The following is a 12,617-nucleotide window of genomic DNA, read 5'->3' on the forward strand; positions in this document are numbered from 1 at the left end:
CTGGACTCCATCTCAGGCCAGGCTGCGAACATTAGGCTACACGCATGGTCACCCTCCCAATGGACTCTGAACTTTGTGCCCAGTCTATAGATATGGCATACCAATAGAAAACGAGACCCCTGGATAAAAGAGCCTCAGGACTTGTACTTGGACTCTCCGTTGCCTAAAAGAATATGCTAATTATCTCTGTAACAGAACAAAGTGGTAAATTCCATTATGTTTATCAGGATATGACCACAGGCCTATTGATAAATGTCTACTGTTTATCTAGTCTTGTGACACATGAATCATGGGTTAACTTTGATCCTATCTCTCTTTTACCTTGTCCAGACTAGTTTCAGGGAATTTGGGGAGGTGGGTTTGAGCAAGTACACTTAGGGTATATAAGGTTTTCACAAAAACTGATTGGGATCCTTGGCTAAGAGGAGACTCTGCCTTGGGCCCGCAAGTGTAACAAATTGCACTCCACTATCTGCATTGTCCTTCTGAGTGAGTTTGTTTCCTAGAACAAGTGGCTACAACAGTGACACGCAGGCTTAGTTGCCCTGTGGCATATAGGATCTTCCAAGACCAGGGATCAAACCCTTGTCCCCTGCAGTGGCAGGCTGATTCTACATTACTGAAAAACCAGAGAATTCCCTATATGATCATTTTTGCTATAATATATCTCAATTGCTTTTATTTGTTAGCAAGCAGTCTCCAAGTTAATAATTTTTAAAATGACAGTAGCCAAGACCTTTGGGAGGTTTTCAATAAAATTTGGAGGAAAAAAAAAAGTGAAAGCAAAAGTCACCCAGTGGTGTCCGACTCTTTGTGGTTAGCCATTCCCTTCTCCAAGGGAATGTTCCCTTCTCCAAGCGATAGAACCCAGGTCTCCTGCATTGCAGGCAGATTCTTTGCCAGCTGAGCCACAGGGGAAAACCAAGAATACTGGAGTGGGTAGCCTATCCTTTCTTCAGTGGATCTTCCCAACCTAAAATCGAACCAGGGTCTCCTGCAATGCAGGCAGATGCTCTACAAGCTGAGCTACCAGGGAAGCCCCATAAAAATTTGGAGAGATTCTGCAAAAAGAAAAATCAAAATATTTGAGTCTGAAGGAGATGGAGTAACTTACCCAGCTCCCAGTTCCTTCCCAGGCATTTTGTTGCTATCACTGAAACTGAGCAGGACTCTGTGGGACTCCTGGGCACAAAGGCCTTTCTGTGTCCCCCTTTTCGTGTTTGTAGGGAATAGCCATCAGCCTCCATGAGCATCCCTGAGTTCCAAAGGGCAGATATGAACTATCTTAATCAGGGAAGGGAGGGGATGCAGAGACAAGATATGAACTATCTTAATCAGGGAAGGGAGGGGATGCAGAGACAAGTAAGGAGCAGTCAAGAAACAATAATGCAACCTTGGGCAGGGTCCTAGTTCCACCTCAAGGGAAACACCTAAAGATATCTTCTGTGCTCTTTATAGAACTAAAACCCCCGATAAATGGAAGATGTCAGCATTCTATTCCAGAAAGCCTTGATAAACTCATCAGGAGACCAACTGAGGCCAGATTAAAGGAGTGCAGGCCCTGATCCTTATCAGCAACCTCACCCTTGAAAATTTCAGTAAAACTCCTCATTATGTCCCCATCAGGTTGGGACACACAGTTTTGAGGGGCACTGTGTCCCTCTTCAATATCACAGTAATCCAAGTCTATGCCCCAACCAGTAACGCTGAAGAAGCAGAGTTGAACGGTTCTATGAAGACCTACAAGACCTTTTAGAACTAACACCGAAAAAAGATGCCCTTTTCATTATAGAGGACTGGAATGCCAAAGTAGGAAGTCAAGAAACACCTGGAGTAACAGGCAAATTTGGCCTTCGAATGTGGAATGAAGCAGGGCAAAGACTAGAGTTTTACCAAGAAAATGCACTGGTCATAGCAAACACCCTCTTCCAACAACACAAGAGAAGACTACACATGGACATCACCAGATGGTCAACACCAAAATCAGATTGATTATATTCTTTGCAGCCAAAGATGGAGAAGCTCTATACAATCAACAAAAACAAGACAAGGAGCTGACTGTGGCTCAGATCATGAACTTCTTATTACCAAATTCAGACTCAAATTGAAGAAAGTAAGGAAAACCAATAGACCATTCAGGGATGACCTAAATCAAATCCCTTATGATTATACAGTGGAAGTGAGAAATAGATTTAAGGGCCTAGATCTAATAGAGTGCCTGATGAACTATGGAATGAGGTTCATGACATTGTACAGGAGACAGGGATCAAGATCATCCCCATGGAAAAGAAATGCAAAAAAGCAAAATGGCTGTCTGGGGAGGCCTTACAAATAGCTGTGAAAAGAAGAGAAGCGAAAAGCAAAGGAGAAAAGGATAAATATAAGCATCTGAATGCAGAGCTCCAAAGAATAGCAAGAAGAGATAAAGCCTTCTTCAGCGATCAATGCAAAGAAATAGAGGAAAAGAACAGAATGGGAAAGACTAGAAATCTCTTCAAGAAAATTAGAGATATCAAGGGAACATTTCATGCAAAGATGGGCTTCATAAAGGACAGAAATGGTATGGACCTAACAGAAGCAGAAGATATTAAGAAGAAGTGGCAAGAATACACAGAAGAACTATACAAAAAAGATCTTCACGACCCAGATAATCATGATGTTGTGATCACTCATCTAGAGCCAGACATCCTGGAATGTGAAGTCAAGTGGGCCTTAGAAAGCATCACTACGAACAAAGCTAGTGGAGGTGATGGAATTCCAGTTGAGCTGTTTCAAATCCTGAAAGATGATGCTGTGAAAGTGCTGCACTCAATATGCCAGCAAATTTGGAAAACTCAGCAGTGGCCACAGGACTCAAAAAGGTCAGTTTTCATTCCAATCCCAAAGAAAGGCAATACCAAAGAATGCTCAAACGACGGCACAATTGCACTCATCTCACATGCTAGTAAAGTCACGCTCAAAATTCTCCAAGCCAGGCTTTAGCAATATATGAACCATGAACTTCCTGATGTTCAAGCTGGTTTTAGAAAAGACAGAGGAACCAGAGATCAAATTGCCAACATCCGCTGGATCATGGAAAAAGCATGAGAGTTCCAGAAAAACATCTATTTCTGCTTTATTGACTATGCCAAATCCTTTGACTGTGTGGATCACAATAAACTGTGGAAAATTCTGAAAGAGATGGGAATACCAGACCACCTGACCTGCCTCTTGAGAAATCTGTATGCAGGTCAGGAAGCAACAGTTAGAACTCGACATGGAACAACAGACTGGTTCCAAAAAGGAAAAGGAGTACGTCAAGGCTGTATATTGACAACCTGCTTATTTAACTTATATGCAGAGTACATCATGAGAAACGCTGGACTGGAAGAAACATAAGCTGGAATCAAGATTGCCAGGAGAAATATCAATAACCTCAGATATGCAGATGACATCACCCTTATGGCAGAAAGTGAAGAGGAACTAAAAAGCCTCTTGATGAAAGTGAAAGAGGAGAGGGAAAAAGTTGGCTTAAAGCTCAACATTCAGAAAACGAATATCATAGCATCCGGTCCCATCACTTCATGGGAAATAGATGGGGAAACAGTGGAAACAGTGGCTGTGGCTGACTTTATTTTTGGGGGCTCCAAAATCACTGCAGATGGTGACTGCAGCCATGAAATCAAAAGATGCTTACTCCTTGGAAGAAAAGTTATGAGCAACCTAGATAGCATATTCAAAAGCAGAGACATTACCTTGCCGACTGAAGTCCGTCTACTCAAGGCTATGGTTTTTCCTGTGGTCATGTATGGATGTGAGAGTTGGACTGTGAAGAAGGCTGAGTGCTGAAGAATTGATGCATTTGAACTGTGGTGTTGGAGAAGACTCTTGAGAGTCCCTTGGACTGCAAGGAGATCCAACCAGTCCATTCTGAAGGAGATTCAACCCTGGGATTTCTTTGGAAGGACTGATGCTAAAGCTGAAGCTCCAGTACTTTGGCCACCTCATGTGAAGAGTTGACTCATTGGAAAAGACTCTGATGCTGGGAGGGATTGGGGGCAGGAGAAGAAGGGGACGACAGAGGATGAGATGGCTGGATGGCATCACTGACTCGATGGACATGAATCTGAGTGAACTCCGGAAGTTGGTGATGGACAGGGAGGCCTGGCGTGCCTGTGATTCATGGGGTCCCAAAGAGTCAGACACGACTGAGTAACTGAACTGAACTGAACTGTGTCCCTCTTTGCCTGGCAAAGCAATAAAGCCATTCTTTTCTACTTCACCCAAAACTGTCTCTGAGATTCAATTTGGCACCTGTGCATAGAGGCTGGGTTTTCGGCATCATGAGGCACAATGTCTCCCCAGCTACCATAAGGGTCAGGTAACACACCAGTTAGTTACCTGGGCAGGAACTCGGCCAATCTGTTGCAGGGGTCAAGCTTTCCTGCACAGCGTGCTAGTTCACCCCTCCACCCTTGAGAAACTCAGTACCTTCCTTTCCCCTGCTGATAGCCCTGACTGACTACATCCCTCTGAATCACCCAGTAAACACACTTTTACAGTGATTGCTTGCTACTCCAAGGAGAAAAAATAATCTCTTAGAGCTCATTTTAGAGCAAATTAATAACATCAACAATAATAATTACTAATAGACATTGCTATTCTTTTAAGTCAAATTATATTTTGCTATAAACCAGACCTAAAATATGACTTTCTCTTCTAGTGAAAGTCTTAATTAAAATGATGCATTTTAATATACTTTGCTATAAGATATAAATTATGTTTCTTCCATTCTTGGATTCTTCCCTTTAACCATCTTTGCCGTGCAGCATTAAGGAAGAAGAAAACTGGTGATTAATAAAGGTGTGAACAGGTGGCCACACTACTTCCAAAAGATCAGTAGAGTCATAATTTCTTAATTATTATTATACTCTGTAAAGGGTTTTAAATATGTGATGATGCATTTCTGTCTTCTACTTCTGGCACCCTCTGCTCCTGGCATGCCATTTCATTTGGAATAATAATTAATGAGAAAGGAGGTGGCGTTGTACATTTTATTCCTCTGGTTTGCGTCTCTGAAATAACCTTCCTATCACATTTGCTATGCAAATGCACCGGAGCTGCCTGTATTTTCAGCAATATGGGAGGCTGCCTCTCCGAATGACTTGAAGTACTTTTTTGGAATTAACATTTTATTCCTGAAAGCAGAATTTTCCATATGTCTTTCAAAGAAGCAGATGAAAGCTGCATAATTGCTCTGTTTTCATGAAGGTGAATGAACCAGTGAAACATTGAAAGTCTCAGACCATGGAGGGAAAAAAAATCAACTTGTCTTTCCTCTGGAGCTGGTGTCTGTGAAAGGGTACTCCACATATGATTAGCTACAGAGTACCTGCTATCCCAATAACCACCCACTTAGTTGGATAAGTGTCCCGCCTGTCCAGATAAGGCCTGCACTTGATTAAGGAAAAATCATTCCTTGTAAATACTGGCCTGGGCAGCCAATCAAATGCGGAGTCAGACTGTCTATTATAGATCTGTCAGTCTTGTCTGTTTGCTTATTAAAGTTTTTTTGGCAAACCCAGTGGGCTCCCTTTGGTATGCTAAGTAGTCCTAAAGGATGCTTACATCTTGGAGTGAAGTTACAGGCCTTTGAATGACTCTAGGAGAATGGATGGTCTTCCCCAATTTACCATTTTGTTCCAAAAGTTTGTTTGTAAGTCAGTTGCTTGGAACTGGAGAAGCATTTTTCCCATGGAAACAATGTCACAAATGATGAGAAGGTTCACAGGCCAGTTGGTAAAAGCCTATTTAACCCAGAATATGGCTGGACTATAGGGCCCATAGCACTAGGGAGCAAGGCGCCATTAAAATAATCGTTCTTATGGGAAAATGTGCTCCCCAAGCTATTTGTGGATGCTGGGAGCAACTCCTCAGCCCTTTCTAGCCTTTGGCAGCTGGAGCTTAAACTCCTCAGTCCCTCTTTCCTTCAGCTGGAAGGTGGAAAGTCCTGGAGGGAATCAAAGAGAAGGGGCGTGGGAGGTTCAGCGGCTTCCACAGGAAAGTTCTATGATAGATTGGGTGGCCAGATGAGCAAATAAAGATTTGGGGTGTCTAGTTAAAGTCTACTTTCAGGTAAACAATGAATACTTTTTCATAAGTGTCCTGTGCAAGATTTGGGAAATTGTTACACTTTAAAAAGTATTTGTTATTCATCTGAATGTCAGTTTATCGTGAGTGCTATATTTTATCTCACAACCCTAGGTAAGGATCACAAGCTTGGTGTGTTGCCATGGCTGCAAGGATGCTGGAACAGAAAGGCAGGGGTTTAAGAAGGAAGAAGGGAATCTTCAGAGGTCAAGGAATGCCTCTTCAGAAGCAGTAGAATGCTGCTTTTCCATAGAAGGAAAAATTGCAGATGACTCAAGTTTATAGGATTCAGCTCAAGAATGCTTTTTATTTGATCTCTTTCTGTTGGAAATGTTTCTAAAGCATAGTACATGCTTCCTTGCCTTCTTAAAAGGATGAATATAAATTCATCTTGATGATTTCAGAGTGACATTATGACCTTGGAAAAGTTATTTAACCCTCTGTGCCTCAAATTCCTCATCTGTAAATGAGGATATTAATATTACCTTCCTCATTGTTTTGTTATGTGGGCTAGATCTCTTAATCTGTGTAAAGGGTTTACAATGGTGTTTTGTGGGTATTGTTTATTGTTATTTTATTGTCTTCTAATTTACCTACACCCAGCAATGCACTCAGTGGAATTTCTTGCCTGAGCAGTACATAGTCCTAGATAACTTTTTCCTTCTCTCTCTGTCTCTCAACAGTGCCATTTTCAATGCCATGGATAGACTTAGACACTGTCTTAGAGTGAAGCAAGTCAGAAAGACACGTTTATCACTTCCTTTAATTTATATATTAACTGTTGCTTTTCTCTTTGTGTACAGGCCTCAATGCTGCTAAGTTGGTGCCTTACTTTGTATGACTGATCACATGAAAGCCTGAAGTTTGCTCTGGCTTCCCACAGAGTATAGAACAAGTTGAGAGATGTATAATAATTTCCCCCAACCATTTCATAATGTAAATGCCCCTCAGATTTTATATTTTTTAAAATATTTTATAATGTAAATGTTCACTTTATAGCAGACCCCCTATAGCAGGTAGCCTTCCAAGATAACCCCTCTCCAGTGATCCCTACATTCTGATATTGAGGACTTTGTATAGTCATTCCCCTTAATTTGAGGGTGGGCTGGACTTGATCACTCACTTATCATTTGTAGAATAGGGTTAAAGGGATTAGGTATCATTCCCAAGATTAGAACACAGAAGACCATGACTTCTGTCTTGCTAGCATTCTCTCTTGCTCAGTCACTGCATCACCCTGAGGAAAGCCAGTAGCCTGCCTTGTGGTGAGCCACCCCAGGAAGGAGCCCATGTGACAAGGAACCAAGGGAAGTCTCTGGCCATTGGTCTGGGAGGAATTGAATTCCATCAGAAACCTCTTGAATAAACTTGATCCACCCTCAGTCAAGCTTTAAAATGCCTGCAGTACTGATTGGAACTTGGTGACAGACTCTGTGCCAGAAGACCCCAACTACACCATGCCCTTATTCCTGGCTCACATAAGCTTAGAAATAATGTGTGCTATTTTAAGACATTAACTTTTAGAGTTACTTGTTTACACAGCAATAGATATAATGTATCCCATGTATGTATATTCTACAATTAATCTTTTACTATACTTACTTTATCACTGTACTTGCTATATCCACCCATCTAGATCCATCCTTCTATTCATCCATCCTTCCACTCATCCATCGATTCATCTTATATGGTTTGTTGTTGTTGATGCTGACTGTATACATAGCTATTTTCACTTCTAGATTTATGGCTGTGTTCCAGATGCCTGAGGCTGAACACTGACCTTTGGATAATTAAAATAATAGAGTGTTTGATTCTTCCTAAACTCTGGGTCAAGGACTTCCCTGGTGGCTCAGTGGTAAAGATTTCACCTGCCAATGCAGGAGATGCAGGAGCTATGGGTTTGATCCCTGGGTCAGGAAGATCCCCTGGAGGAGGGCATGGCAACCCTTTCCAGTATTCTTGCCTAGAGAATCCCATGGGCAGAGTAGCCTGGTGGGTTACGGTCCATGGGGATCACAAGAGTTGGACATGACTAAAGTGACTGAGCACACATGCATGTACAAACTATGGGTCAAATACTAATAGTCTTATAACCCAGGGGCATTATCCAATAACTTAACCTTGAAAATGAGGCTTTTGCTGGCAAGCCATTTTTCCCACTCTGCCTTGTGAAACTTTATATAATCTATTCATTTATTTATTCATCTTTCAACATTCCATATTAAGATGTGGCCACCTTTCAGTGCTTCAGCCAAAATATTCGTTCTCTCATTCTGTTCCAATTACTACTACTGCATAGTAAACTACCCTAACCAACCTATGAAACAACAGCCATTCATTATTTATGCTCATGGAGTCTGTGGGTCAAGGACTTGGACAGGACACAGTGAGGATTGTTCCACATTTTCTAGGGCCTTAGCTGGGAAGACTCATATGACCAGGGAGACTTGAATAGCTGATGACGAACTGGAATTACCTGGAAGGTTCTTCACTCACACATCTAACCCCTGGGCTATGATGTCTTCAAGGGTAGATGCAGCTGGGACAGGTGACTAGAGCACCTACATGTGAACTGCAACTCATCATATGACAGCTGTTTTCTGAGAAGGAACACCCTGGGATGGAGCTTTCAAAGAAAGCAACTATTTCAAAAGAGGGAAGATCCCCTAGAGAAGGAATGGCAACCCACTCCATTATTCTTGTCTGGAGAATTCTGTGGACAGAGTCTACAATAGTCCATGGGGTTGTAAAGAGTCCGACATGACTGAGCGACTAATGCTTTCACTTTCAGGCAGAATCTACCTGGCCTTTTATGAACTGGTCTTAGAACACAGTGTCACTTCTTCCATACTCTCTAATTGTCAAAGAAGTCACAGGCCCACCCACACTTAAAGGGGGCATGGACTCCATATCTCAATGGGAAGGGCGTAAAACAATTCGCAGCCGTCTTTTACCACCATCTTAATTTCTCTTGACAGTTGTTGTTTTTTTTTTGCCCACTAGTAAGATATCTTGGAAGACTGTCTGCCAAAATGGTTCACACACCACTTTTAGACAATCACAGGAAACAACAGTTGACTCAGTAAACAATGTAATTTCCAAACTGCAGCTGTTATATGATCCTTGAGAAAATCGACAGAAGTAACTGATGACTCATTTGCAAATTTAGGGGAATAAAAACTTGTTGACATTACAGAACATGTTGCCATCTCTATCTTGACTGCGAAGAAAGCCACAGCTGAAACACAGAAAACTGTTCTCCTGAATCATATTTCTATGGGACCTTAAAGTATATATGTACATAAGAGTCTTGCTATGACCTCAGGCTTCTCTTTTCGATCCTAAATCTGCTCATTCAATGGCTTGACCCACATCCACTTATTCAAGTAGTCCCTTCAAATACATTTGTTGTAGAGAACAGAATTGTGGTTGCCAACGAGGAGAGGAGTTGGGGAGGGATGGAGTGGGAGTTTTGGGGTTAACAGATGCAAACTATTATATAGACAATGTGTAACCAACAATGTCCTACTGTATAGCACAGGGAACTATATTCAATATTCTGTAATAAACCATAAGGAAAAAGAATATGAAAAAGAATGTATACACACACACGTAGGTATATGTGTGTGTGTATATATATATATCTGAATCACTTTGGTATATGCAGAAATTAACATTGTAAATATACTGTGACAGTGAAAGTTGCTCAGTCGTGTCTGACTCTTTGTTATCCCATGGACTAAACAGTCCCTGGAATTCTCCAGGCAGAATACTGGAGTGGGTAGCCATTCCCTTCTCCAGGGGATTTTCCCAACACAGGGATCGAACCCAGGTCTCCCGTATTGCAGGCAGATTCTTTACCAGCTGAGACACCAGGGAAGCCCACTATACTTTATAAGTCCAATACAAACAGAAAGGCAGTGGACAAGTAAAATATCTGATATATACAATGAAAATATATACTAAGTATGAAGGAAAAGGCCAGGACATTCTAAGAGATAATGGGGAGACCTGCTTAAATAAGATGGTCAAAGAAGTCTTTCCTGGGATGAAGACATTGAAGGTGAGCTCTGAAGGATTAGAGTAAAAGGGTCAAGTGAAAAGTGGAAGAGAGACAGAGTAAACAAATTCTCATAGGTCCTTTATAATGGACATAAGATAATGGTACTGAATGAAGTATAAGCTAGGGTAAGAAGTTTGCAAGGTTTTAAGTAAGAAACAGACTATTTCTTTCCATAACAGTAAACAAGGATGTCAGTCATGAAGGATTATAGCTTTCCAAAGTGAGCCGGTGAGCCTGAGAAAACTCAAGAAAGAATAGAATATCTGTCATCTAGCAGCCATCAGAGTGCAGCCACTCCCTATGGAGAGCCCTGAGGAAACTCAGGATGTGAAAACATAAGAAACTGGCCCCAGATAGCTGAGGTGCATATCAAAGGAATGATTTCAGTGAGCCTAGACTCTTACACAACTTTTCTTTAATTAACAATAATCTTTTGGCATTCAGACTACCTGCCCTTTGTTGCAAAAGTCCTATATATCCTAGCTCTCCCCTTGCCTTCTCAAAGCAGTTTCTCAGAGACCCAAAACACTGTCTCCTAAGGTGCAGTCTTCATTTTGCCACAAATAAAACTGAACTTGCAGTTCTCACATTGTGCATAGTTTTCAACATAAGCAAGGGAGTGATATAATCTGATTTCTATGTTTCAGTGATCACTGTCTGCAATATGCATAACAGAGTAGAAGCAGTAAGGGTGAACACATTGCTTGCCTCTTCACTTTTAATGAGGTCTTTTCATATGGCTCAGACAGTAAAGAATCTTCCTGCAAAGCAGGAGACCCAGGTTCAATCTCTGGGTCAGGAAGATCCCCTGGAGAGGGGAATGGATACCCACTCCACTATTCTTGCCTGTAGAAATCCATGGACAGAGGATCTTGGTGGGCTACATACTATGGGGTTGCAAAGAGTCAGACATGATTGAGTGACTTACACTTTCACTTCACTTTTCATAAAAATCAGTTGTTTACTATGTTCCAACTTATCTTTTCCTTGATTGTTTAGTGCTTTTTGTGTCCCATTTTTAATTATTTTGAATTCTCAGTCTATGAAGATACACTCCAATATTAATTTCTAAAAGCTTTATTATTTGCCTTCACATTTAACTCTATGACACACTAATAATTGACTTCTGTGCATAAATGAGAGACAGGCCCAATTTTTTCTTTTCAAATATATATCACGTTGATCCAACACCATTTATTGGAAAAGCTGTCCTTTCTCCAGTGCTCTATAGAGCCACTTTTTACAGAAAACAACTGTCCAAATATAAGACGGTCTATTTCTAGGCTTTCTATTCTGATCACTTCATTTCTGTATGTGTTCATGCAACACTGTCTTAACAACTGTAGTTTTATAACACGTCTTGATATATAATATAGAAAATCCCCCCATATTGTTCTTTTCAATTCATATTCTTGGCCCTATGCATTTTCATATGCATTTAGAATCACCATGTCAGGTTTTACACCTCCTCCCCACACACAACCCTTTGTTGAATAGAATTGGCACTGAATCTACAGATTGTTTTGGAGAATTAATTAATACATTTGTAATGCAGAATCTTTCATTCCATGAACGTGGAATATCTCCCCATCTGTTTCCATATTCTTCAATTTATCTCAATATTATTTTACAATTATCTGCACAGATGACTTCTATGTTTTTGTCAGATTATTCCTACCTTTTGTATAACTTTAATGATTTTTTGGAGAGTTATGTTTTATTTGGAGGCAATTTTTAGGAACTTCAAGCCTGGGAGCATTTCAAGTTACCTTGAGAGAACTGCTCCGAGGAGGCGAGCAGGGAGCTGGGATATATAGGAGTTTGCAACAAAGGACAAGTAGTCTGAACATCAAAAGATTATTGTAAATTAAAGGGAAATCAGATATCCCAAGTTAAGGAATTTAGTGCTTTACTATGTATGGGAAGATGCAAGAGTTTAGGCTCACTGAAATCATTCCTTTGATATGCACCTCAGCTATCTGGGGCCAGTATCCTGTGTTTTCCCCAGTGAAGGGGGCCTCAGCTACCTTTGGGGACTAAAAATTTTGTCTCACATTGGGATCACCTGAGGATTGTTTTAAAAAAAAATTCTCATGCCTGGCACTGACTTCTAGGCTTTCTGATTAAATTAATTTGGAGAGGATATGCTCTGCTCACTATTCCAGATCATTAGCTCATTTATACCTTGAAGTCTTTGCACTTGCTGGGTCATCTGACTGTAATACTTTCCCCAGATCTTCACAGGGCTGGCTCCATTGCCAAATTCTCTGTTCTGCTCAAAAGCCATATCTTCATAGACACTTTCCTTGACCACTCTCTCCAAAAATGGCACCTCTACCATCAGCCTCACTGTGTCACTCACTGACCCCTCACCCTGATTCATTTTGTTTCATGGTGCTTATCAACCTGGGATATTATATAGCTG

The sequence above is a fragment of the Ovis aries genome, chromosome X (genome assembly GCF_016772045.2).
Source record: "Ovis aries strain OAR_USU_Benz2616 breed Rambouillet chromosome X, ARS-UI_Ramb_v3.0, whole genome shotgun sequence".
Taxonomy (NCBI): domain Eukaryota; kingdom Metazoa; phylum Chordata; class Mammalia; order Artiodactyla; family Bovidae; genus Ovis; species Ovis aries.